Consider the following 23,814-nt stretch of genomic DNA (forward strand, 5'->3'; position numbering starts at 1 on the left):
CCCTGTCTCGTTTCCCAATCAGAAGGTCTTTCAGTTCTTCCAACCTTCTCAGGCATTTCTTCTTAGTCGTGATTTCACTGCCTTGTGTTACATGCTCCCCTATGTGACCCTCAACTCCTTGAGGATGGAGATCATGCTCTTTTTCATCCTGGAATCATCTCAAGCAATAGAATGGATACTGTCCAGGGTGTTTGCTCTTCCTCAATCAATAGAAATTGACTAGAGATCAGACAAGAAATTCAGGTAAGGGTTTACTGGGGCTCCTGTGCTGGCTGCAGGAAGAAGCAAAAAAGTAAGTTCCCTTGCTTGCTGACTCCCTGAGTGGGTGCAAGCTCATTCCTTCCATGGATGGGGTGAAGGTAAGAGTGTGTCCAGGGGTTGGGCTGGAGAGGTGGCTTAGGTAGTTTGTCCACCCTTTGTGGTGTCGAGTGCATGGGGTATGGGCAGTACCCTGCTTTTGCTTCCAACACTTGAGTTTTTTTGCTTGTAACTCTCCAGAATGGCGGTTGGGTTTTTGTTTTTGTTTTGTCTTTGTAATTTTTAGGCTTGCCAGGTTGCACAGGAGTTAAGAATGAGCCTGCCAATGCAGGAACTGCAGGAGACGGGTTTGATCCCTGGATTGGGAAGATCCCCTGGAGATGGGAAGGGCTACCCACTCCAGTATTCTGGCCTGGAAAATTCCATGGACAGAGGAAGCTGGTAGGTTACAGTCCATGGGTTGCAGAGTCAGACATGACTTTTGGTCCAGAATTTGTTCCAACTGCACATGCACGCAGTTATTTTTAATTCCATAAATTTTCTTCGTACTTTGTAACTCAAGGAGAGGTGTGTCCAGGTGCAAGAATTGCCTCACTGCAGCAAAGGGCCCCAGGTCCCATTATTCTGCCTCAGAATAATGCCTTGCACAGGGAAGATGCTTAGGAAAGACGTGTAAAAGCTCTGTGATCTTAAGAAAGTCACTTTCCCCTCTCTGATCATTCTTAATTTCCTCATCTGTAGAATGAGAAAGTGCACAGGGTTGGACTAGATGATCTGAAAATTTCTTCTATATCAAGAGTACTTTGAAGAAAATACTTATCTCCCTGGCTAGCTCTGCTGCTTCTAGAATTTGTCATCCAGAACTAGTCTATGTCCCTTGTAGCCTAACCAGAGAGCTGTGTAGCAACTTGTGATACCCAAGTATCTCAGACTTTAATACCACATGCCTTGTCAAAGATCAGGTTAAATACCACCACCCCAGGCAAGCAACCAACCACAAAAAAACTAAAGGGAGGGAGACAAATACCATATATCACTTATATATGTGTGGGGAAATAGCACGTAGCCAAGATGGCATCAGGCAGACTCTCTCGGCCCACGCCCTCCCGCCCTCGCCCCATATCCTGTAAACAATGATTTTGCATGGTTATGTAACAGCTAGAACACTGATAGCACCGTGCGTGTGGGTCACGATGTACTTGCTTGGCCACCGGCCACTTTTGTTCTGTAGGCCTATATGAGGCCCACCTGAGAAACCCCTTTTGCTGCTGCACCAGCCCAGAGAGAAAGCGCATGTCTGCATATCCTATACCCCTTCGAGTTTTCTTCCCGCTTCCCCACTTGTGTCTTGCCTACCCTGGGTTCAGCGAATTTGGAAACAGTGAGACAATTGGTGTAGTTGGCAGGATACCTGGCAGGATGCCCAGCAGGTAGAGGAGCCCGAGGCTCCGATGGTAGGAGGAAGCCGGTGGCCACCACTTAGCATGTGGCACCCAGTGGAAGGCTGGGAGGCAGCGGACAGGTCACCGGAGAGTATTGAAAAGGCGTTACAGGCGGTGGGTTCCAGTTTGTAGACAAAGCGGCACGGGCTGCTGCTGGTACTTGGGGTGGATTTTCTTGACTTCCTTGAAGGCGAATATGAACAGTGCCTGCCATGATGCTGTGCCAGTGCATGAACTGCAGAGATGGGAGGAAGGGCTAGAGCAGCATGTACGCATGCTGGGCCAAGAGATGCGTGGCCTTGAGGAGCCCAGCACCTCGGACTATGAGGTAAGGAGGGACGATGACGGTGAACCTGGTGAGACCGCAGGTCTCCGCTTGTCAGTGAGGCCCCAATTGTGCAGAAAGTGAAGCGCAAGCAACCTATCACCCCCGGGTGGGGGGAGCATCCTCACAGGACCCCCAGTGTGACTGAGTTCACAATGTATCGACCAAATACTCAGGCAGAGTTGGTTGACTTGGGTAAGCAGTTGCGGCAAAAGCAAGGGGAACCCTTGGTAACATGGCTTTTGTGACTCTGGGACGCAGGGGCGGACAGTATCATTTGTTCTGGGGAAGAGAGAGAACAGTTAGCCTCTATAACCACTCACCCCTCATTGAAACAAATGTTGCAGAACGCTAGGCAACTCATGCAAAGGGCACGCCTCACCAAACGCACACCCTGATGGCATGGATTAACACTGCCATCCGCACCACGTGGATGAATGTGGGAGAGCTCCGGGATATCCTGAGTAAATGGTATACCTATGCTGAGTTGACCCAAGTGATGAGAGAACTGGGCATGAAGCAGTTGATGTTTAACCTAAATACCCGAGGCCCAGAAGACCAGCGTTTTACTGGGGGCATGTGAGACTACATTTTGAACAATACCTTGTCCACCTCGTATATACATATATGTGTATATATATACACACATAGGTATAACTGAACCACTTTGCCATACACCTAAAACAGTGTAAATCAGCCAAACTTAAAAAACAGACTAGAGGGAAAAAACACTCACACAGGTGGCACTAGCAGTGAAGAACCTGCCTGCCTATGAAGGAGATGGAAGAGATGCAGGTTCAATCCCTGGGTTGGGAAGATCCCCTGGAGAAGGACACGGCAACCCACTCCAGTATTCTTGACTGGAGAATCCCATGGACAGAGGAGCCTGGTGGGCTACCGTCCATAGGCTCTCAGAGAGTCGGACACGACTGAAGCGACTTAGCACACATATGCACACAAACACTCATATCCATACATACAAAACATTCCCTGGTGGTCCAGCGGTTAGGACTCTGCTCTGTCACTGCAAGCGCCTGGGCTCAATCCCTGGTTGGGGAGCTAGGATCCTATAAGCCGTGTAGCATGACCAAAAGACAAAGAAAACACACATATACTGCAAGTGTGTTCACATCTCCAAACCTCGTTTATCCAAAAAAAAGAAAAAAAAAGGAAAGATTTGACTTATACAGGGAGACAAGATGGATAAGGAAGGAAGAGGAGAATCAAGCACAATGATAAGTATCAATATACATCTGTTTACATACACATGGCCTGCTTTGGATCCTCAACACCTTTGAGATTGCAGTTTTCATCATGTGTTGTCCTTTTCTTTACTTTCCTTAGCTATTCTTTCCCCTTAGTTATTATTTACAATTTAGACATAAGTGTATTATTCAGGTCCAAGATAGTTTCTATTACAGTTTGTATGGAAAAATGTCAGCTAGATAAAGTTATTTGCATATTATTTCTTAAGAGAAAAGACATAATCTTCTAATAACATCCCACAGTCTTTCTAAAATAAACCTTCCTTCTTAGTTATTCCTGAATGGACATCTCGATCTGTTTCATACGAATGTGAAAGTGTTGATACTGATTAAGGAAAAAAACAAAGCACAAGTAATTAGCAAGAATTTAAAATTCTTGCTTGTGTTTGTATGGAGCTTCACAATGAAAGGAAATATGATTTTCCAGGTTTTATTTTATTTAATGACTAAAGCAACCTGTTGGAGAAAGTAGATGAAGTAATATTACAATCCCTGCTTTATAGATAAGAAATGTGAGGCTCATGGGAATTAAGTATCTTACGTAAAGTTACACACTTAGAAAGTGGCTGAGTTCATTTATAGTCCAGATTTCCTGACACTGAATTCCATGCTCTGTTTTGTAAGATTCCTGATATTTGCGATCAACAAATTTATGTGTTCAATACTGAGGTTTATCCAAGTTTACAGTTTTCTGGCAGATATAATAAGTTTCATTTTGCCTGATGGAAAGTTTTTGTTTTTATTTTTTCAGGTGTCAGTGTTAATTTCAGATGTCTGAAAACCTAGTATCTGTTAACATGAATATCAAGTCCTACTCTTTACACCCTTAGCCAGGGCGGCCGGTGAGGAGCCACGTTTCACTTTGATGTTTTAGTGACATCAGCCACACTGTGGCTTGCTTTGTGCATTGTCAGGCCTGCGGACAGGGCAAAAGAAGTGCCAGTGCGACAGGGAAGTACCTTTGTATTCTAAGTTAATTGCTAAAGGGATGTTGCCTATAAGCTTAAATTATACACGTCGGCCCATCTCTGGGAAACTTGCTTCCCAGGGAATAAACATTGAGCTAAAATACCTTTGTTTGGCTCAGTGCCTCCTGACCAGGCCCACCTGTGCATGACTGCAGGGAGGAAGAAATGAACACATGCCCTCTGGGGGCTGATGGCAACCAGGAGGTGTTTGACTTTACTGCCTCCCCTTGTAATATTAAAGGAGCCTGAATTCTAACTCAGGCAAGATGGTTCTTTGGGGCACGAACCCACCATCTCCTCAGTTGGCTTTCCAAATCATCATTCCTTGCCCCAAGAACTTGTTTCTGTGATTTCTGGGCTGTTGAGTGGCGAGCGGTGTGATCTTGGATGCAGTAACACCAGGTGTGCTAGGGAAGGCCACGTGGTGGTACCTGGTTGACAAGTCTGTGGGGACAGAAGGAGGAAGGGATCATTATATCCCTGGAAAGAAGAATTGGGGGTGGCTCCCTGGGGGAGGTGATGCTTGAGGTGGGCTCTTCAGTGTGAGCAATCTTTCCCTGGTGGTCAGGGGTCATAGAGCAGGCATTTCAGGAAGGAAAGCAGGTGTATGGAGGAGGGACACAGTGCCTGGTGGGACTGGACAAAGGGGACAGGGCTGCTCTGAGACAGAGGTGAAGGTCAACCCAGCCAGAATTCAAGGGACCCTCCAGTCTAAGAGCCAGTCCACTTCACAGGAGATTTGTGCAGACCTTCTGGGCCAGTGTTTCTCAATCCAGGTACACATCAGAACCATGCCCATGGTTCTGACTCCTTGGTCTTAGGTGGAGCCTAGGCTTCCTCAGAATTAAAAGACGTGCTCCAGGTGTTATTAACTGTTAAATAATTATTCCAACACTTGTTAAAATGATAAGGGAGACATTTATGACTATTGGGGTGGGATATTGCAACAGGGGAAAGACATGGAGTTCAACTCCAAATATGACATAGACAAATGGGGATTTTTAGACAATATGACAAGGTAAAGAATCTGCCTGCCAGTGCAGCAGATACAGGTTTGACCCCTGGGTCCTGAAGATACCGTGAAGGAGGGCACAGCAACCCACTCCAGTATTCGTGCCTGGGAAACCCCATGGGCAGAGGAGCCTGGCAGGCTGCAGTCCATGGGGTCGCAGAGAGTCAGACAGGACTGAAGCGACTGAGTACGCACATGCCTGCAGCTCATAGGTCACTGGGGCACCACTGGTGACCTTAAGAAGTAGCTGACTTTATTTATTTATTTCATTTAAACAAATTTTTAGACTTCCCTGATGGTGCCGTGGATGGGGAGTCTGCCTGCCACTGCAGGGTCACAGGTTTGATCTCTGATCTGGGAAGATCGCACGTGCTAAGAGAACCCTTGCATTACAACGACTGTGCCTGATCTCTAGGGCCCATGTGCGGCAACTGCTGAGGCCTGAGCACTTAGAGTCTGAGATCTGCGGCAAGAGAAGCCGCGGCGAGAAGCTCCTGCACTGCCTGGAAGAGTAATTCCCGCTCTCTGCAACTGGGGGAAGCCCACGCAAAGCAATGAAGACCCAGCACAGCCAAAAATAAAATAAAAGTTGTTTTAAAAAAAGAGGTAAAATACCTATATTAAAAGTATATGTATTTGGCTGCCCCAGGTCTTAGTTTCGACATGCAGGATCTTAAGTTGTGGCATGTGAACTCTTAGTTGAGGCACGTGGAATCTAGTTCTTTGACCAAGGATTGAACTCAGGCCTCCTGCATTGGAAATGTGGAGATTTAGTCGCTGGACCACCAAGGAATTCCTATGAAGGAGCTGACTTTAAGGTAGGATTCTGAGTAAGGAAGTTCAGAAGACCTCAGTTTCCTATCCTGTACTTATGCTCTGCTCCCTCACCAATAATAACCATGATAATGATAAAATATGTATGATAATGATAAAATATGTTGTGCTTAGTCACTCAGTCATGTCTAACTCTTTGAGACCCCATGGACTATAGACTGCCAGACTCCTCTGTCCATGGGATACTCCAGGCAAGAATACTGGAGTGGGTTGTCATCCCCTCCTCCAGGGGATCTTCTTGACCCAGGGATCAAGCCTGCATCTCCTGCATTGTAGGTAGGTTCTTTACCCCTGGGTGGCTGGGGAAGCCCAATATACTATTTAACATTATTTAAAAAGCAAAATATAAGCAATATTTTGGATGCTGTTGCAGTCATGAAGCCTCTGAGATGTGCATCTACTGGAGAAGAGTAGGATTGTTAAGTACAAGGAGAGGCCATCTGCGGTTGGGTAACATGATTTGACTTATTAACATGATTTCTGATTTGATGCCAGCAAGCTGGTTGGTCCAGAGGTAGACAGTGGGACAACAAATCCATAAGCTTGCCAATAAGCAGAGCAGAATTGTAAACAAAGCACACATTTTGAGGAGGCTGGGAGGATATTACTAAAATGACTGACCGTGGGGGCCTAGATAAAAGGAAAGAGGGAGATTAGGACAAGTTTGAGGGGCTGGGGTCCATGGAATCTGACACTTAAACAGACAGGAGGTCACTGATTGCTCCCAGTAACCTTGTAAGTGGGTAATATTATTATCCTCAATTAATAGATGAGGAAACTGAGGCTCCAAGTAGTTGTATGATTTGCTCTGGCTCTAAAGCTTGGAAGAGGTAGCAGCAGGATAGGGACCCAAGTTTGTTTAACAAGTAAGAACAGTGTTTTTTTCACGGAGAGGGAGAGTGAAGTCATAAAAAGACCCATTGAAGCCAAGGAGGCCAATACCTAGCTAGGCAACCATCGTTACCATGGCACCTTCCCATCCCAGCCCTAGGGAGGCCCAGGGTGCCCTGTCCACGGGCTCTGGAGACTGGCATCAAGTTCTCCTAGTGTCATCTGGATGTGGTCCTGTGTGCCAACATGACAGGTAAAGGGCACGGCTGCAGCGAGGGATTTCCCATCTGTTGAAAACAAGTTCTTCAGCCAACCACTCCAAAATTGAAATGCATGTTTAATAAGCTGGCTCTCTGCAACAAAGCAATTTAACTCACTGATAATTATGCAGGTCCACCTCTTGCTCTCAGGATGCTGGCTTCATTCACAGTGTCCTCGATGTGGCATATTGAAAACCCTTACATCTGTCCTGGGTGCTTAAATTCCCAGAGATGTGATTATTATTTTGGAAATGTCAAGAATTCAGAGTCCCACAAAAGGACCAGCTTTCCACTCGGTTTGGCAGTTAAATATAGGATGCTCAGTTACACTTGAACTTCAGACAATGAAGCTTTTTTTTTTTTTAGTATAAGTAGGTCCCAAATATCACATGGTGTAAATTTTTTTTGTTAAGTATTCAAATTTGATTGGGCATCTTGTACTTTTATTTGCTAAGTCTGGCAGCCATATTTTGCACATTGAATTAAGATTTCTACTCAGTCACAGATTTCAGCTGAATCTTTAACTCCAGAATAGCAGGAACCTTGAGCATGTGAAAGAGCTGTGGAATTAGTGTAGTCCAGTTTGTACTGGCCTTCGTTTTTGGTAGTTGCTCAAAGCAGCCATGTTTATTCCATGGGATCCAGACTCTCAGCAAGAGTCAATTGACTGGCGTGACCATGTGAGTCAAATTGGTCCAATCAGATCTGTTTCTGAGAACTGGGAGTCAGAGAAAGCCAGTTAGTCCTCGCAAGTGGTTGAAACTGAGGGGATGGCTCATGAGATAGCCCATTCATTATTTCTTCCACAAATATTTCCCTTTTCACTGAGTTAAGCTGAGTTTATTTTTGTTGCTTGAAACCAAGGGGGCTCACCTGAGAAAGGGTGGTAATCCTAGGTTGTGTTTAGTAGAAGCACGCAAGAATCCTCTCCTGGGACTGCCATGCTCATCTCATGCCCACTGTCTTAGTTCATTCAGGCTGCTGTAACAGAATATCACAGACTGGGTAGCTTATAAGCAATGGAAAGTAATTTCTCACAGTTCTGAGCCTGGAAGTCCAAGGGCAGGGTGCCAGCATGATTGGGTGAGGGCTCTCTTCTGCGTTGTAGACCTCTTGTGTCCTCACGTGCAGGAAGGGGCTAGAGATCTCTCCAGAGCCTGTTTTATAAGGTCACTAATCCCATTCACAAGGGCTCCCCCCCCACCCTGGTTTAAGCATCTCAGAAAGGCCCCACCTATTAACACCATCCCCTTTAGGGGTTAAGAGGACAACATATGAATTTTAGGGAGACACAAACATTTCAGATGATAGCACCCACTCGCCCAAATGCTACTCATTCTTCAAGACTAGATTAAGTCCCATTTTCTCCATCTTAATCATCCAGCACATTTAAAAAAAACTGATTGATTACCTGGTTATCAAGGTCTACCTGAACTGAAGGGCTTCCCTTGTTGCTCAGACAGTAAAGAAACCACCTGTGATGCAGGAGACCCGGGTTCGATCCCCGGGTCGGGAAGATCCCCTGGAGGGGGAAATGGCAACCCACTCCAGTGTTCTTGCCTGGAGAATGCCATGGACGGAGGAGTCTGCCGGGCTACAGTCCATGGGGACATGACTGACACGACTAAACAGTACACACCTCGACTGAAATGTGAGCACATGAAATTCTATCAGAGAAGCAGGACTTAGTGGAAGCTATAAAGAAGACTTTGAAACCTTTTTCAACCTTTTTATATTTCTCCACTTGAAAACTCCAATACTTTCATTACCTGAGACCTTTCCAGGCTGCACCCTCTCTGAGGCAGGACAGAGAACATTGTATCAGGATGCAGTATATTAACCTTCTGGTTGACTTCCACTTTTTAACTCTTTGTTTTATACTGGGGGCTTCCCTGGTGGCTCAGATAGCAAAAAATCGGCCTGCAATGCAGGAGATGCGAGCCTGGTGGGCTACAGTCCAGGAGGATCTTGGCGGGCTATCGTCCATGGGGTGGCCAAGAGTCGGATATGACCTAGAAACTGAACAACAACAAAGCATCATAAACCACCCTTCCCCCCAAAGAAAGCCTTCTTTCATAAAAACTGGAAAGGGCACAGGGCCTCAGGTCAGGAGGAAATACGGAGTTTCCTTCTTGTTTCCTCAAATCTAGACTGGCTGGAAACCACAGAGCCTTCTCTAAGCCCACTTCCCCACTAGCCCTGTGGGCCAGGCTGGCCGGCTTGCATCACAGACCCAGCGGTGGGCACAGAATCACAGGAAGGGAGCCGGGTCCAGCAGGCTCTGCTCTGTGATGGGGTAACTGGGAAGAGGCTTGTGTTCTCGGGTCCCGGATGTGTGGGGGCTTCATAGGTCCACCCGACAATAAACGTGATCCGAGGATCACTGCAGGCTCTGAGCAGTGACAGGAGCTTGTCCCCTTTCTTGGGCTGAAGTTATTAAGGGAGGGAGTAGCCAAAGACACCACAAGTTGATAAAAAAGATGAAAGTCCCTCTAATCCTATTGTGAGCAAGAAAAAACAGAGAAGGGCAGGAGGGCTGCCCCCCACCCCGCCCCTCCTAAAAATCAGAAAATATTTCTTGAGTGAATGTAAAGATTTTCTATAGTCTTCCCCTCTCCTTACCTAAATCCTGCCTGAATCTTACCTCAAAGGATGGTCAGAGAGCAAGAAACAATATCAAAAAGGACCTAAAGATCAGAGATTAGAAAGCAGTATATACACTGCGTTTCCCTCCCCCTTTTAAAATCTGCTGATAATTTCATAGAATCAACTCCTTTTAATCTTTCTTCAAGCAACATAAATCAGCAGGTAGCCCTATTAGAATGATTCAACTTTGGAGATGGAGAGATTGACTGAGAAAAGCATTTAATTTCCTTCTCTGGTTGCAGGCTGTATCTTCTCAATGGGAAAACCCATGTGATTTTAGAGATGCACATGGCCCAGATGGGCTACTTAGAGGTTAGAGGTAAGCTGATCTCCCAGAGGGGACTGACAGCGGGACCTCTCAGATCAGAGAACAATACACACCCATTTGGACAGGCAGTTAAGTGATGCTCCCACTTCTTGTAGATTCTCTGCTTTGGCAGCCTGGTGCTGTCAAAGCCACCCTTGAACACATGAACACTGTAAAATATTTTGAAAATACTGATAAAAAAAGAAAATTAAAATACAATTCAACCACTCAGCTATTACCACTATCATAATTTTTTTCTTTTTTAAAAAATTTACTTATTTTTAATTGAAAGATAATTGCTTTACAGTATTCTGTTGGTTTCCATCAAACATCAGCATGAATCAGCCATAGGTTTACCCATGTCCCCTCCCACTTGAACATCCCTCCCACCTCCCTCCCCATTCCACCTCTCTAGGTTGTTTCTGAACCCCGGTTTAAGTTCCCTGAGTCTTGCAGCAAATTCCCATTGGCTACCTATTTTACATACGGTCATGTATGTTTCCATGTTACTGTCTTCATACATCCCATCCTCTCCTTCCTCCCCCCACCCTCAGGCATGTCCATAAGTCTCTTCTCTAAATCTAATAGACACAGACTAATTGCTGCTCTGAAAATAGGTTCATCAGTACTATCCTGTCATCATTTTTAATCATTGTCTTTCCGGGTCTCTCTCTCTGTGTATATGTGTGTGTGTGCGCACGTGTGCTTGCTTAACATGACAAACCCTTATTAGGTCATACCATATATATTAGTTTCTGTGTCTATGTATCTGCTTTTAAAAAATGACCAAACAATAGCACGGGCACTTTTCTGTGACATTAAAAACTCTCATACAAAATCACTTTCAGTGGCTTCTGGGTATTTCAGTGTGGGAATGAGCCATCATTTAATTATTCACTATCCTGTTATTGGACATTTAGATGGTGTCCAATTTTTCACTCTTATAAACAATCTTGGGAATGAGAATTCTTTTAGCCATGCTTTTGTTCACATCTGTGATTATTCAGCTAGGATACATCCTTGGAAGCAGAATTGCTAAATCAGATCTTGTAAGATTTTGAGGTTTGGGGGACAGCTATTTGCCACTGAGTTGTGTTAGTTCCCTTTGGCAGCGGTCATTTTCTCCGAAACTCTGTGACTGGGCAGTACTGGGTCTTCAGCATGTCCTTGTCTAATTGGGAGATGAGGCCCTTTCCTGGGGAGCTCTGCAGTGGACAGTGAGCTTCACACCAGGAAGATACCCTTCCTGTGAACACGCTCTTTGTTGGTCTCACTTCCCTGTCTCACTTCTCTTACTTCCTCACTTGTCTTCCTGGGATCATGTCCCAAAGAAACTCCTTGCATCCAAGTCCTTATCTCAGAGTATGATTTTGAGGAAGCCAACCCCAAGTTTGGGCTTCCCTGGTGGCTCAGTGGTAAGGAACCCGCCTGCCCATGCAAGAGATGTCAGTTCAATCCCCTGGTTCAGAAAGGTCAGGAAGATCTCCTGGAGAAGGAAAGGCAACCCACTCCAGTATCATTGCCTGGGAAATCTCACGGACAGAGGAGCCTGACAGGCTACAGTCCATGGGGTCGCAAAAAAGAGCGGGTCATGACTTGGCGACTAAACAATACCACCACCAAGTTGAGGAAACCCAAACTAAGTCACATGGAAACACACCGGAGGCAGGAGGCACTCTTCCCCAGTGTCCTAATCTGCTGTGAGAGAATGCCACAGACTCGATAGCTTATAAACAACGAGAGCTTATTGTTCCCAGTTCTGGAGACTGGGAGTCCAAGATCAAGGGACTGGTAGATTTGGTGTCTGGGCTCGTTTCCTCCTAGAGGGTGCCTCCTCGCTGTAGGGTCAAATGGAGAAAGGGAGTAGGTTTTTCTACAGCCTCTTTTTTTTTTTTTAAACCAACTTTATTTTATTTTTTAATTTTATTATGTTTTTAAATTTTTGACTGCACCCATGGCATGTGGGACCTTAGTACCCCCACCGGAGATTGAACCCATGCCCTCTGTATTGGAAGGCTGAGTCTTAACCCCTGGACTGAGGAAGTCCTTCTTTCCAGCCCTTTTTATAATAAGGGCATTAATCCTATTCATGCGGGCTCCACCTTCAAGGACTAATCACTTCCCCAAAGTGCCACCTCCAAATGCCATTGCACTGGGCATTAGGGCTTAGCATATTAATTTGGGAGCGGCAAACAAACATTCAACCTATGAAGATTGGGTGAATAGTGGCAGTAGTAGCAGTAATTGTAATAATGATGATAGTTATAAAAGAAATAAGTCATGGGGATGTGATGTACAGCACAGGGAACATGGTCAATAATATTGCAACAACTATGTATGGTGACAGATGGTGATCAGACTTACCGTGGTATCTTTTCGAATGTATAAAAATATTGAATCACTATGTTGTACACCTGGAACTAATATAATATTGTAGGTCAACTGTACTTCAATAAAAAAATAAACAGCTTTAAAATAAAATTTTTTAAAGTAGTAGTAATAATAATAATAAAAATATGGAGTAACAATGCTTACTGTGCACTTACTGTGTGCCAGAAACTGTGCTAGGCTCTTCCCATGTATTAGTCCCCCTCGATCATCACAATTCCAGGAGGTGTGTCATATTTATTGGGCTTCCCAGGTGACGGAGTGGTAGAGAATCCACCTGTCAATGCAGGAGGTGCAAGGGACACAGGTTCGATCCCTGGGTCAGGAAGATTCCCCAGAGAAGGGAATGGCAACCCCCTCCAGTATTCTTGCTTTGAGAATTCCATGGACAGAGGAAGAGAAGGGAATGGCAACCCCCTCCAGTATTCTTGCTTTGAGAATTCCATGGACAGAGGAACCTAATGGGCTGCAGTCCACAGGGTCTCAAAGAGTCAGACATGACTGAGGATGCACGCGCACACACACACTATTTGTTATCAACCCTCTGGCTGGATGAGGAAACCAAAGCCTTGGATGGTCAGGGAACTTGCCCCAGAAGCCTGGCAGGAATGGCAGAGCTGGTGAAGTCTAATCCCAGGACCAACTTTGAGGCCTGTCCTCAGAGAAAGGGACATCTGAGCTAGTCCTTTAAGGAGGAGTATGTGAGGTCCACTAACTGGACAAGATAAGGAACCTCCCAGGCAGATGTGGGAGGTACTCTCCAATGGGGTTCACTGCAGACAGACAAGGAAGGAAAGTGTGATGTGTTGGGAAGAGTCTAAATAGAAAAAAGGGTGGAGACTGAAGCATTCGGCTGAGGCCAGGCTGAGATGGACTCCATTTCCTGCTAGGAACTTTGGGCTTGGAGCTATTGGATGGAGCACTCTTTTTATAATTAATTTTTTGGCCATGATGAGCAACATGTGGGATCTTAGTTTTGCAACCAGACAGCAAACCCACATCCCCTGCCTTGGAAGCGTGGAGTCTTAACCGATGGACTGCCAGGGAAGTCCTGGATGGAACACTTTTAAGAACGGAAATAACACACTGAGACCTGTGCAGCAGAGTGGAAAAGGGACAGTAATGGGAGAGGTGGCAGGGAAGCCAATTAGGAAGCGAGTGCGACTTGATTTGCCTCCATCCTGCCGTTTCTCTCACTCGCTCGGTGGAGAGGGACCTGGGCTGACTGGCAAATCAACTGGGCAGCTCCCCTGGGATGATCATTTTAGCAACTGGCGGTTCTTCCTATAGATGAGCCAGGTTTGCAGAGCAGCCTACAGACTGTCCTGATCTATAAATATCTTCCCAGCTCCTTTTGGTTCTCCCCCAAGTGCTCTAGGTAAAAGCCTTTTCTAGAATTCAGACAACCAGAGAAACTGCCAAAGCCTCTGCCTGGGGAAGGAGAGGGTGGAGAGAGGAGCAGTACTCAGGGATACAGGTGGTGGAGCCCTGCATGTTTGAGCTGGTCAGGACTAGAGAGAGGAGACCTCCAAGAGGGGAAACTGAGGCTCAGAGATGAGCCCCTTTCAATCATACGGCCGCACCTTAGGTCCTCTGCTGTTGCTGCTTCTGTTGCCTCATGTTCTTCCCCCAGGGGGTCAATGGGAATGCTGTGCATGTGTGCGTGCTGTCTCTTCCGTCGTGTCTGACTCTCTGAGACCTCATGGACTGTATGTAGTCCACCAGGCTCCTCTGTTCATGGGACTCTTCAGGCAAGAATACTAGAGTCGGTTGCCATGCCCTCCTCCAGAGGATCTTCCCCACCCAGGGATTGACCCTCATCTCTTAAGTCTCCTGCGTGGGCAGACGGGTTCTTTACCACTAGTGCCACCTGGGAAGCCCTGGAGTACTGTGCCCCGCTCTTCAAGTCTGCTTACACTGTCATCTTCTCAGTGAAACCTACCATGACCACTTATTCACCGTGGCACCTGCTCTTCCCTCACCTGCACTTTCTTCTGCCTTTTGCTACTGTACTTCTCACCTCCTAATATACAAGGTCATTAACTGTCTGTTTCCACCCCGTTAGCTTCTCAAGGTAGGACCCATGTCTACTTTGTTTGCTGGTGGTCCCAAGTTTCTAGAAAGTGCCTGGCAACAGCAGATGCTCAATAAATATCACCTGGACTAACCATACTCTCTGTCTTTCTCTTGTCATGACTGCCTTTAATGGCAATTTCCAACTGGTCTCACTGATGTTAAAGACAGGTATAAATATGGCAGAGGGATAATAATGATGATAATATCTTTAACTGAGTCACAATTCAATTAGTAAAGAAGAACTTTAAAACCTGTAAATCCATTCTCAAACATTTAATGAATTACTTCTCTAAAAACATTGGTCCCTAGGCAGCTTTGTCCGATAGAAACATAAAATTTTAAAATATATTTAAAAATAAATTAGAAAATTTTTGTTTTAAAAATTTTAAGTATATGTTTAAAATTTTCCAGTAGCTACCCTAAAAGTAAAAATAAACAGGTGAAATTAACTTTAATAATTATTTTCTTCAATCCAACATAGCAAAATATTATTTCCAAATATAATAAATATGAAAGTAATTGATGAAATAGTTTACATTCTTTTTTTTCTTTTCCCAAGTCTTTGAAAGTCAGTCTGTATTTTATGCTTTCAGCACATTTTGATTTGTACTAGCCATGTTCTTTTTTTTTTTTTTGAAGTATAACTGATTTACAATGTCATGTTAGTTTCTGTTGTACAGCAAAGTGATTCAGTTATACATATATATACCCTTCCTATAATCTATTCCAGTATGGTTTATTACAGGATATTGAATATAGTTCCCTGGGTTATGCAATAGGATCTTGTTGTTAACCTTCTACATATAATAGTCTGCATCTGTGCCACAGCCACATTTGAAGTGCTCAGCGGCCACATGTAACTAGTGGCTACCGACAGGGTAATTTGAGAAGGAAGACATTAGTCCTTTCCCTCTGGGAGTCACATGTGAGCCAATAACTGCAGCTCTGTGGTGTGTCCGTATCCAAGAACAGAGACAGGAACTAGGTACTAAGAGGAGACCAACAAAGAGGTGATTAGTTCTGCTTTAGGGGAGGGAAATTGGCAAAGACATAAAAAGTTAGGTCATATAAGATATATATTAATACTTAGCAGGTACATATGGGAGCATGTGTAGCTTTCTCTACTATCAATGAAATGAATTAAAACAATGACAGAGTTTTATCTGATACAATTAAATTAGTAAAAATGAAGAAACTAAGGAAGCTGATACACTCATGAACCAACCTTCCCTGCTGGCTCAGAGGGTGAGGAATCTGCCTGCCATGCTGGAGAACTGGGTTTGATTCCTGGGTTGGGAGGATCCCCTGGAGAAGGGAATGGCTACTCATTCTAGTATTCTTGCTTGGAGAATTCTGTGGACAGAGGAGCCGGCAGGCTACAGTCCATGGTGTTGTAAACAGTCGGACACCACTGAGCGACTAATACTTCTACTTTTTTTCACACTCATGAATGGCTAGTGGGGGTGACAGCGGCACAGCACTCTTGGAAAGCGTTTTGGGAACATGTCTCAAGCACTGAAAGAGGCCCTTATATCCTTTACTCCATCAAACCCATTTCGGGGAATTCAGCCTTAAAAAGAATTCAGACTGAAGGGGAAAAAGATAATGTGTGATGTTGCTCATTTTAATGTCACTTAAAAAAAGTGGAAGTGACTTAAATGAACAATAAAAGGATGCCCCTATTTGGAAGACTATCTCAGAGAGAATGTACCAACTTTGGAAATGCTAACGATGATAAGGGGAAAAAATTGAAACTAATGTTATATCTATTTCGTGTCTTTAACTCTGTAAATATTACCCAAGCATCCTTAGAAAAACTGCAAGGAAGCATGGAATGATTTTCTTGTATAGTGAGATTGTGGTCATTAAAAATGACCTGTCTACCTCAGGGTCCTCCATGGGGCCCAGTCCATAGGAGGCCCTCAGCTGGGAATCATATCTAACCTTCTTAACAGTGATACAGGGGTGAGAGGCAGGGTAATCATTCCCATTTTACAGATGAAGAAGATGATGCCCTGAAAACTGCCCAAAGTTTTTGGCAGTGAACAGTCAGGTCAGGGCAGACCTCACACCCCCCACCCCCAGGCCAGTGCCTTTCCAGTCCCCATAGGGCTGCTCCGTCAGTACTGCAGACAGAAAGGGGACCGACTCCTCCCCATCCACCCAGTTTCCACCCCATCTCTGGAGACATAGCTGGGGTAAGTGGCCCGCAAATGTCCCAGTCCCAGAATCTGCAAATACATTAGCTCCTGTGAAAGGGAAATTAAGGTGCATGGAATTAAGTTTGCTAATCAGTTGACCTTGAGATCGGGTTATTTTGCTGGATTATCCCAATGGGCCAAGTGTAATCACAAGTCCTTATAAGTGGAAGAGGGAGGCAGGTTAAGAGCAGACTAGCAATGTTAGCATGAGAAAGACTTCTCCCAATGTGGCTGGTTTTGAAGATGGAGGAGGGACTGCCAGCCAAGGAATACTGGTGGCCTCTAGAAACGTGAAAAGGCCAAACAGTGGATTCTCCTCAAGGCCTCTAGAAAGAATTCAGCCCTGCTGACACTTTGATTGTTAGTCCAGTGAGACTCAGTTTGGACTTCTGACTTCTAGGACTGGAAGATAATAAATTTTTGTCTTAAGCAACTAAGTTTGTGGTAATCTGTTATAGCAGCAATGGGAAGCTAATATGGTGACTATTTCTGGGTTCCTGGCTGGCCACCCCTGAAGAGAGAATATTAATGACCCCCTCAGTGAAGGAGATGCGTGGGCAAAGCTCCCTGTTTGTCATTAGTCATCATGCTTGTGTGTGTGTGTGTGTGTGTGTGTGTGTGTGTGTGTGTGCATGCGCTCAGTCATGTCTCCTTGCGACCCCATGTACTGTGGCCCACCAGGCTCCTCTGTCTACGGGATTTCCCAGGCAAGAATAATGGACTGGGTTGCCATTTCCTCTTCCAGGGGATCTTCCTGACCCAGGGATCAAACCCACATCAAACCTTGGTCTCCTGCATTGGCAAGTAGATTCTTTACTACTGCGCCACCTGGGAAGCCCAGTCATCATGCTTAGTTTAGCTATTTACTAAAAATCCAATGAACAACTTACTCTTCAACTGTAATTCCATCACCTTTAAGCCTAAATCTCTTGTTTTAAGGTAAAGTGCCCAGGTAAAGTTCCTAAAGAAGCATTGATGGGAAGGACCCTAAAGAGAAGTCTGATGAAGCCTCCGGACAAGCCTCTTCGATGGGCATTGTATTCCCATTTCACAGATGCAGAAACTGAGGCCTAAGAGGGGAAGGTCCCACACTGTCAATGTGGGACATTGAGTGAATGACACAGCCAGGGCTTGAACCCAGGTCTGCCTTGCCTGTCTGTTTCTCATACAACACACTCTGGCCTGAGCTGCCTTTTTCCTGAATGTGTTTTAGAAGAACTTCATACTCCCTCTGTAGAGACTCACTCCATCACTCCGGTTCTGATGCTAAGTTACCACGCAGGCTTTCTGTATTGCCTGGACATCAGCCTTCATTTCCCCCAGGGAGGCCTTGCCTCCTTAATTAGATCATATACTCTGAGAGGCAGCTCCAACTCCTTCCAAATTCTGCTTGGTGCTGGGAGCCAGCATCAGGGGCTCACAGGATTCCTAGTGGAGAAAAGAATGAAATCTACCAGGACAAAGGAGAGACCCTTTCTTTTATTTTGACTCTGTGGGGAATTCTCATCCTCCTTCTGTGAAATCCTGAACCCACTTTTACAATTGGTCATTGCTGGATATTAGCAAAAGTTGTGTGCATTAATCTAGAAATTCTTTCAGTAGAAGTTTTAAAATTTCAACATCAAAGGCGGGAAATGCTTGGTAGTCTTTGATGTGCATGAGGGAAGTCAGCTAGACTTTTGAGATGGGGGCATGAGCCACACATACTCACACACACTTTTTTTTTTTTTTTTACCAAGTAGGAAAGATTCTCTCTGCTTCCTCCATCTTCAAATATTGGTCAGTTTAATTCCTGGGAGACTCTGGCTATCCTAGGTGGGTGGAGAAAATTTCTTCAGATCTTTTGCTTTACTTACTTAGTAATCCCCTTCAAAGAGAATTCCTGCTTCCCTCGATTGCAAATGGTGCTACAAAAAGGGCTGGCAGAGGTTCTGCAGCGACACGGAACAGCAGAAAATACACTGGCTTCCAAAGCCAGAGAACTAGGGCTTCTCTAAAGTCATGCACCTAATCCGTCACCTCAAATACGCCTTCCTATTTCCATGAAAGTTATACATGTGAGCGCTGAAAGTCCACTTAATTGACAAACTGATGTGTGTCCCAGGGATGGTTTGTGCAACCAACTGCTTGTGAATCTGAGAGGCGAGGGCGTCAGAAGGGCGAGCATCTGAGATATTTTAATATTCAGTATTTCCAGACTCAGCAGGCAGGAGGCTAAATCTGTCTGCTGATGGGCAGGCATGAATTATGAAACCACTCACGTAGGTTGAGAGGTTGCCCGGAGCTGGGGAAGTGTTGCTACCAGTGTCTCTGCAAGTGGGTTGGGGGAGGGGTCGCTCCCTGGTCAGGAGGGAAGATCTGGGGTGGACAGATGGGTGATCACAGTGAGGGTGTGGCCTGCTCACAATGGGACCAGTAAGGGCTTCCCAAAGCCTGGGCCCTAAGACAGGTGGGTGGTGGGATCAGAAAACAGAAGGGGACCCACAGGACAGCCCCCACTTTCTGCAGGGCTGGAGGGAGATACTGCCCCCTAGTAGCTAAAGTTCACAGGGGACTGACCTTTGAGGGGTCCAGGAACTAAATAAGACCTCCTTTCTAACCTGGATCCTGATGCCTCCTGGCAGACTGCAGGATGCCCCAGTGCAAAACTGTGGGCTGGGAATCAAGGTTTAATCATCAGGGGGAGGAAATTGAAGGCTAGGGGCAGGGCAGGAGATGGTGGTGGTGGGTTGCGAGCCAATTATCTGAGATAATATTTAACAAAAACACATCAATAATAAGCCAGTTATTGATGTTCTGTGTCTGTGATGGTGCTAAGCACATTAGACATATTTTCTCAATTCTTCATGACAATCCTGCTCATTAGATATCATTACTCCCACATTTCCAGATGAGAGGTAAAGTGGAAATTCCAGTATCATCATTACCATGTCTTTGGTGGTTAACAGTCATGTAATTCTTCATGTAACACAGGCATTTTATGCACATTATCTCACGTAGTCTTCACACTTAATTTGAGAGGTAAATTTTATTATTCCTACTTTCATTATACCACTGAGAAATATGAGGCTTAGAGTGGGTAGGTGACAGTTATCTTTTCCAACGTAGCAAATCACCCCCAAATTCAGAGGCTTGAGTCAACAATCACTTATTTAGTTTTTAATTCAGTGACTTGGCAGTTTGGGCTGGGATCTGCTGGGTGGTTCTTCTGGTCTTGGCTGGTGCAGGGAGAGCATTGTGCATCTGTGGTCAGATACTGGTCAGCTAGGTGGCTCTGCTTTGAGATCATGATTTGCTGTGGGTTGGGATAATGGTGCAGACTGGTCCATGTGTGTCTCATCAGCCAACAGGCTAGTTGAACTTGTGGCTGGGCAGGAGTTTGAGAGAGAGAGAGAGAAAAAAAAACCATGCAAGGTCTCTTGAAGCTCGAGCTCAAAACTGGTACCACATCACTTCTGAATTTTATTGGCTAAAGCATGTCTATGAGTAGCCCAGAATCAAGGGATGAGGAGTATAGACTCCTGACGGGAGGGGTTGTGTGAAATTCCAGAGCAGAGAGTGAATGTAGGTATAGGGTGGGGGTGGGGAACAGGGGTCATTTTAGCCATATATCACTGGGAGAATATGGGGAATGGGTCCAGGTGAAGTGGGTTTCCGAAGCAGAGAGAACAGAATGAGCAAAGCCCCCTTAAGACTCCTGAGCAGCTAAAAGTATATGTTTTTGAAAAGTAGGCTGATGTGTTTGCAATATAGGAGGAGGTGGTTGGAACAGTTAGGGGTGATAGGCTATTCTCAGCACATCAAGGTTAACTCAGTCCTCACAATAATTCCATAGGTTAGCACTCTGTTTACCTCCCCTCTTTCTAGACAGGGAAACTGAGCCATGGACAATACCACGAGTCACACATTCAGAAGCAGCAGGCTTAGGTTTCCAACTCTAGTCCAGCTAGGAAGCCCACATTCTGAACCACTAGCTGCATGGCTGCCACCACAAAGGTAGAAGAAAGAACTTGGAAAAGATGGGCCTGGTATAGAGTGTGAGGGCCAAATGCTGAAACCACTTTCCTTAGAGACCTAGGGAGAATTCAGTTCAGTCCAGTTGTCAGTTGTGTCCGACTCTTTGGGACTCCATGAACTGCAGCACACCACCAACTCCCAGAGCTTGCTCAAACTCATGTCCATCAAGTCGGTGATGCCATCCAACCATCTCATCCTCTGTCGTCCCCTTCTCCTCCTGCCTTCAATCTTTCCCAGCATCAGGGTCTCTTCCAATGAGTCAGAGATTCCTTGTCACTTTCTATTTGCCCAAGATTAGGACTGTTTATTTCTCCTTAGAGGTGGAAAGGAATGAGTCTTTCTGACTTTATGACCCTACCCATGGGTGTACAGCAGTGTCAAACATATTCTCTAAAAGGCTTTTGTTTTAAAGCAACAGAAACTGATCCTACCTAGCTTAAGTTTAAAATGAAGTATTTCTTAGGAAAGTCCTGGGATAATTCACAGAATGAGGTGACCTTAGAAAGGGCGAGAACAGACAGGCCCCTGGGACCTCAGTGGCAGGAGTTCGTGGGCTCCATTTCCAGTTTGCTGCCAGCCACATGACTCAGTTCTAAAGACTACCCATCACTATGTCTTTCTGTTTACATCCTGACTTCCCATGAGAGAGAATCTGGCACAATCTGGGTCATGTGTTTTTACACTGGATGCATTGGGTCTGGCTAGTGGAATAGTGATGTGACTGTAGCTATGGCCACTGGGGGCATCACTGCAAAGTCATTCCACCCGGAGTCTATGGCTTGGTGACAGGATTAATTCTAAGCAACATTACCTGCCTCTAACCTCACAGTTCCAAGGACACATCTCTTCCCAAGGAAAGCATTAGGCCTTTCTCTCCTAAGGATCCTAAAGTTCCAGAGATTCTGATTAATCTCACATCCTGCAGATATAAATTCTCAGCAAGGGCATTTGAATGTGACTTTATTAATTTATTTACTAATTGCTTTTACTTATTAATTGCATTTTTTGAGTCCAGAAAATTGCTTTAATTAAATTGTAACAATCCAAGGCAAATGAGAACTTTAAGCTCAAACAATTTTGCCATGCAAAGATTATATTTCTATAATTGTGCTTTTCAATCCTGACTTCCTAAGTGATCAGGTTATAAAATATTTATTAGTAGTTCAAGGCATTACTTTTGTGAATTCAATATCTTCTCTAGCATAGATGTCAGGGCAGGCAGTTCTATTTGTTTGATTTCACAATGTGGTGTTCCAAGTGTTTCCTTGAGGGGTGAACCTGAGTGCTATAGATGGTCAGCATTTCGTCTGAGCATTGTGTATGATTTGTTCCAAGACTGAAAAGTCCACTTGCACAGATTAAACAAAATCCAAGTTTCCTAAAAAACTGGCTACTTACATTTCCAGAAGTGAGCTTCTTATCCATGGCACAATTGGCTACCATAGAAATATTTTATAATAGTGATCATTCTGATTCTTGACATAAATAAAATTTTTGTGGGGTAATAGAATTGATTTGGAGGGCATTTGAGTTGGGAATTTAAGACTCAGATACTCAGCAGACCTGGATTTGCCACTAATCATTCCTGATATGACCTTGGACAAACAGCCCAGCATCTCTATACTATATTTATTTCAATACATCAAACTGGGATTGGTAAATATCAGTTAGGAAAGTGTTCAGCTATAAATAATGGAAAACCTGATAGGGGTTTATTTTTCTAACCCAATAAATCAAGAGTCAGGAAGTCTAGAGTTGGTGTGTTGACCAAAGGATGTTATTAGGACCCTGGCCCTGTCTCTATTCCTGTCATCAGCCCATGGCCTTTGTCCCCATTGTGGCAAGATGGTTGCCACACCTTCAGAAGGAAGACGAGACGAAGGGCAAGGGTCAAAGGCAAATGTTAGCTGAGTGTGTTACCCTTGTTTTTAGGGAAGCGACAAATGTCCTAGAAGCCTCCCCAAATAGTCTTATCCTTGTATCCTATTTGCCAGAACTGAAGTATGGCCACCTGAACCTGCAAAGGAATCTGGGAAGGTGATTTTCTAAATCTGGGTGTTTTGAAGCCCTGAATGAAATCAGGAATCTGTTGGTAAAGAAGAAGAATGAATATTAGTTAGGAACCTAACCACGTTCTTTTAATCCCAGAAGAACAGAAGGAAACTGTCATTTTATTGGCTCACTTACTGGTCTTCTGCCAGGTGGCAAACATTGTGTGAAGCCCTTTTCACCACTCGTCTCAATTTTATTTTATTTTGACTCTGCAACATGGCTTGCGGGGTCTTAGTTCCCTGACCAGGGATTGAACCCAGACCCTTGGCAGTGAAATCTTGGAGTCCTAACCATGGAACTGCCAGAGAATCTCTTCAATTCAATTCTTACACATGCATATATGATGGGTCTATAGAGACGAAAAACTGAGGCTCAGAGACTTGATGTGAATTGCTCAAAATTGCAGAGTGGGATGAATTAAAAAAATCTCTCCTCTCTTTGTTGGTTGGGAGGCCTGGAGGGGGTCTCAAAGTTACTCTGAATGTTGTTGGCCTATGGCAGAGGGGCTTAAAGCATTTTTTCCTCCCTTCCCTTTTACTCCACCTCCCCAAGGGAGGGCTAGGACTGGGGGTTGGGAAGGAGCCCCCAGAGGCCCAGAACCTCCCCCATGAGCTCCCATGTGATGTTTGGAGTTCCTGGGGCTCTTGTCCAGATCTGTGATTCCCTGATGACATCATTCATTGTAGGTTTTCTGGAGCAGCGGAAATCACTGTAGATTTCCTGTGGTGGTCTCCATCACCTCCCTACAACATGGGAGCAAGATCACCTGGTCATGGCCTCCCCAGTGCAGACTTCATGCTGGCCACCTGCAGTGATCTGAGGGCAATGGAACAGGATCCAGCTGCTCAAACAAGCAGATAACATTGATTAATTGACTCGCAAAAGGAGTGATATAAATCAGCGGTCCCCAACATTTTTGGCACCAGGGATCA

General features: G+C 45.0%; 1 long non-coding RNA gene across 2 annotated transcripts in view; it reads left to right on the forward strand.

Annotated features, from left to right (window-relative positions):
• Positions 1–7,097: 7,097 nt before the first annotated feature.
• Positions 7,098–23,814, forward strand: part of LOC110143361 (uncharacterized) — a 71,049-nt gene continuing 54,332 nt past the window's right edge. For both annotated transcript variants that reach the window (XR_002315563.2, XR_011491352.1), the window contains exon 1: positions 7,098–7,188. This is a non-coding gene — a long non-coding RNA (uncharacterized lncRNA). The remainder of the gene's footprint in view (positions 7,189–23,814) is intronic.

This window comes from Odocoileus virginianus, chromosome 15 (assembly GCF_023699985.2).
Source record: "Odocoileus virginianus isolate 20LAN1187 ecotype Illinois chromosome 15, Ovbor_1.2, whole genome shotgun sequence".
NCBI classification, from domain to species: Eukaryota; Metazoa; Chordata; class Mammalia; order Artiodactyla; family Cervidae; genus Odocoileus; species Odocoileus virginianus.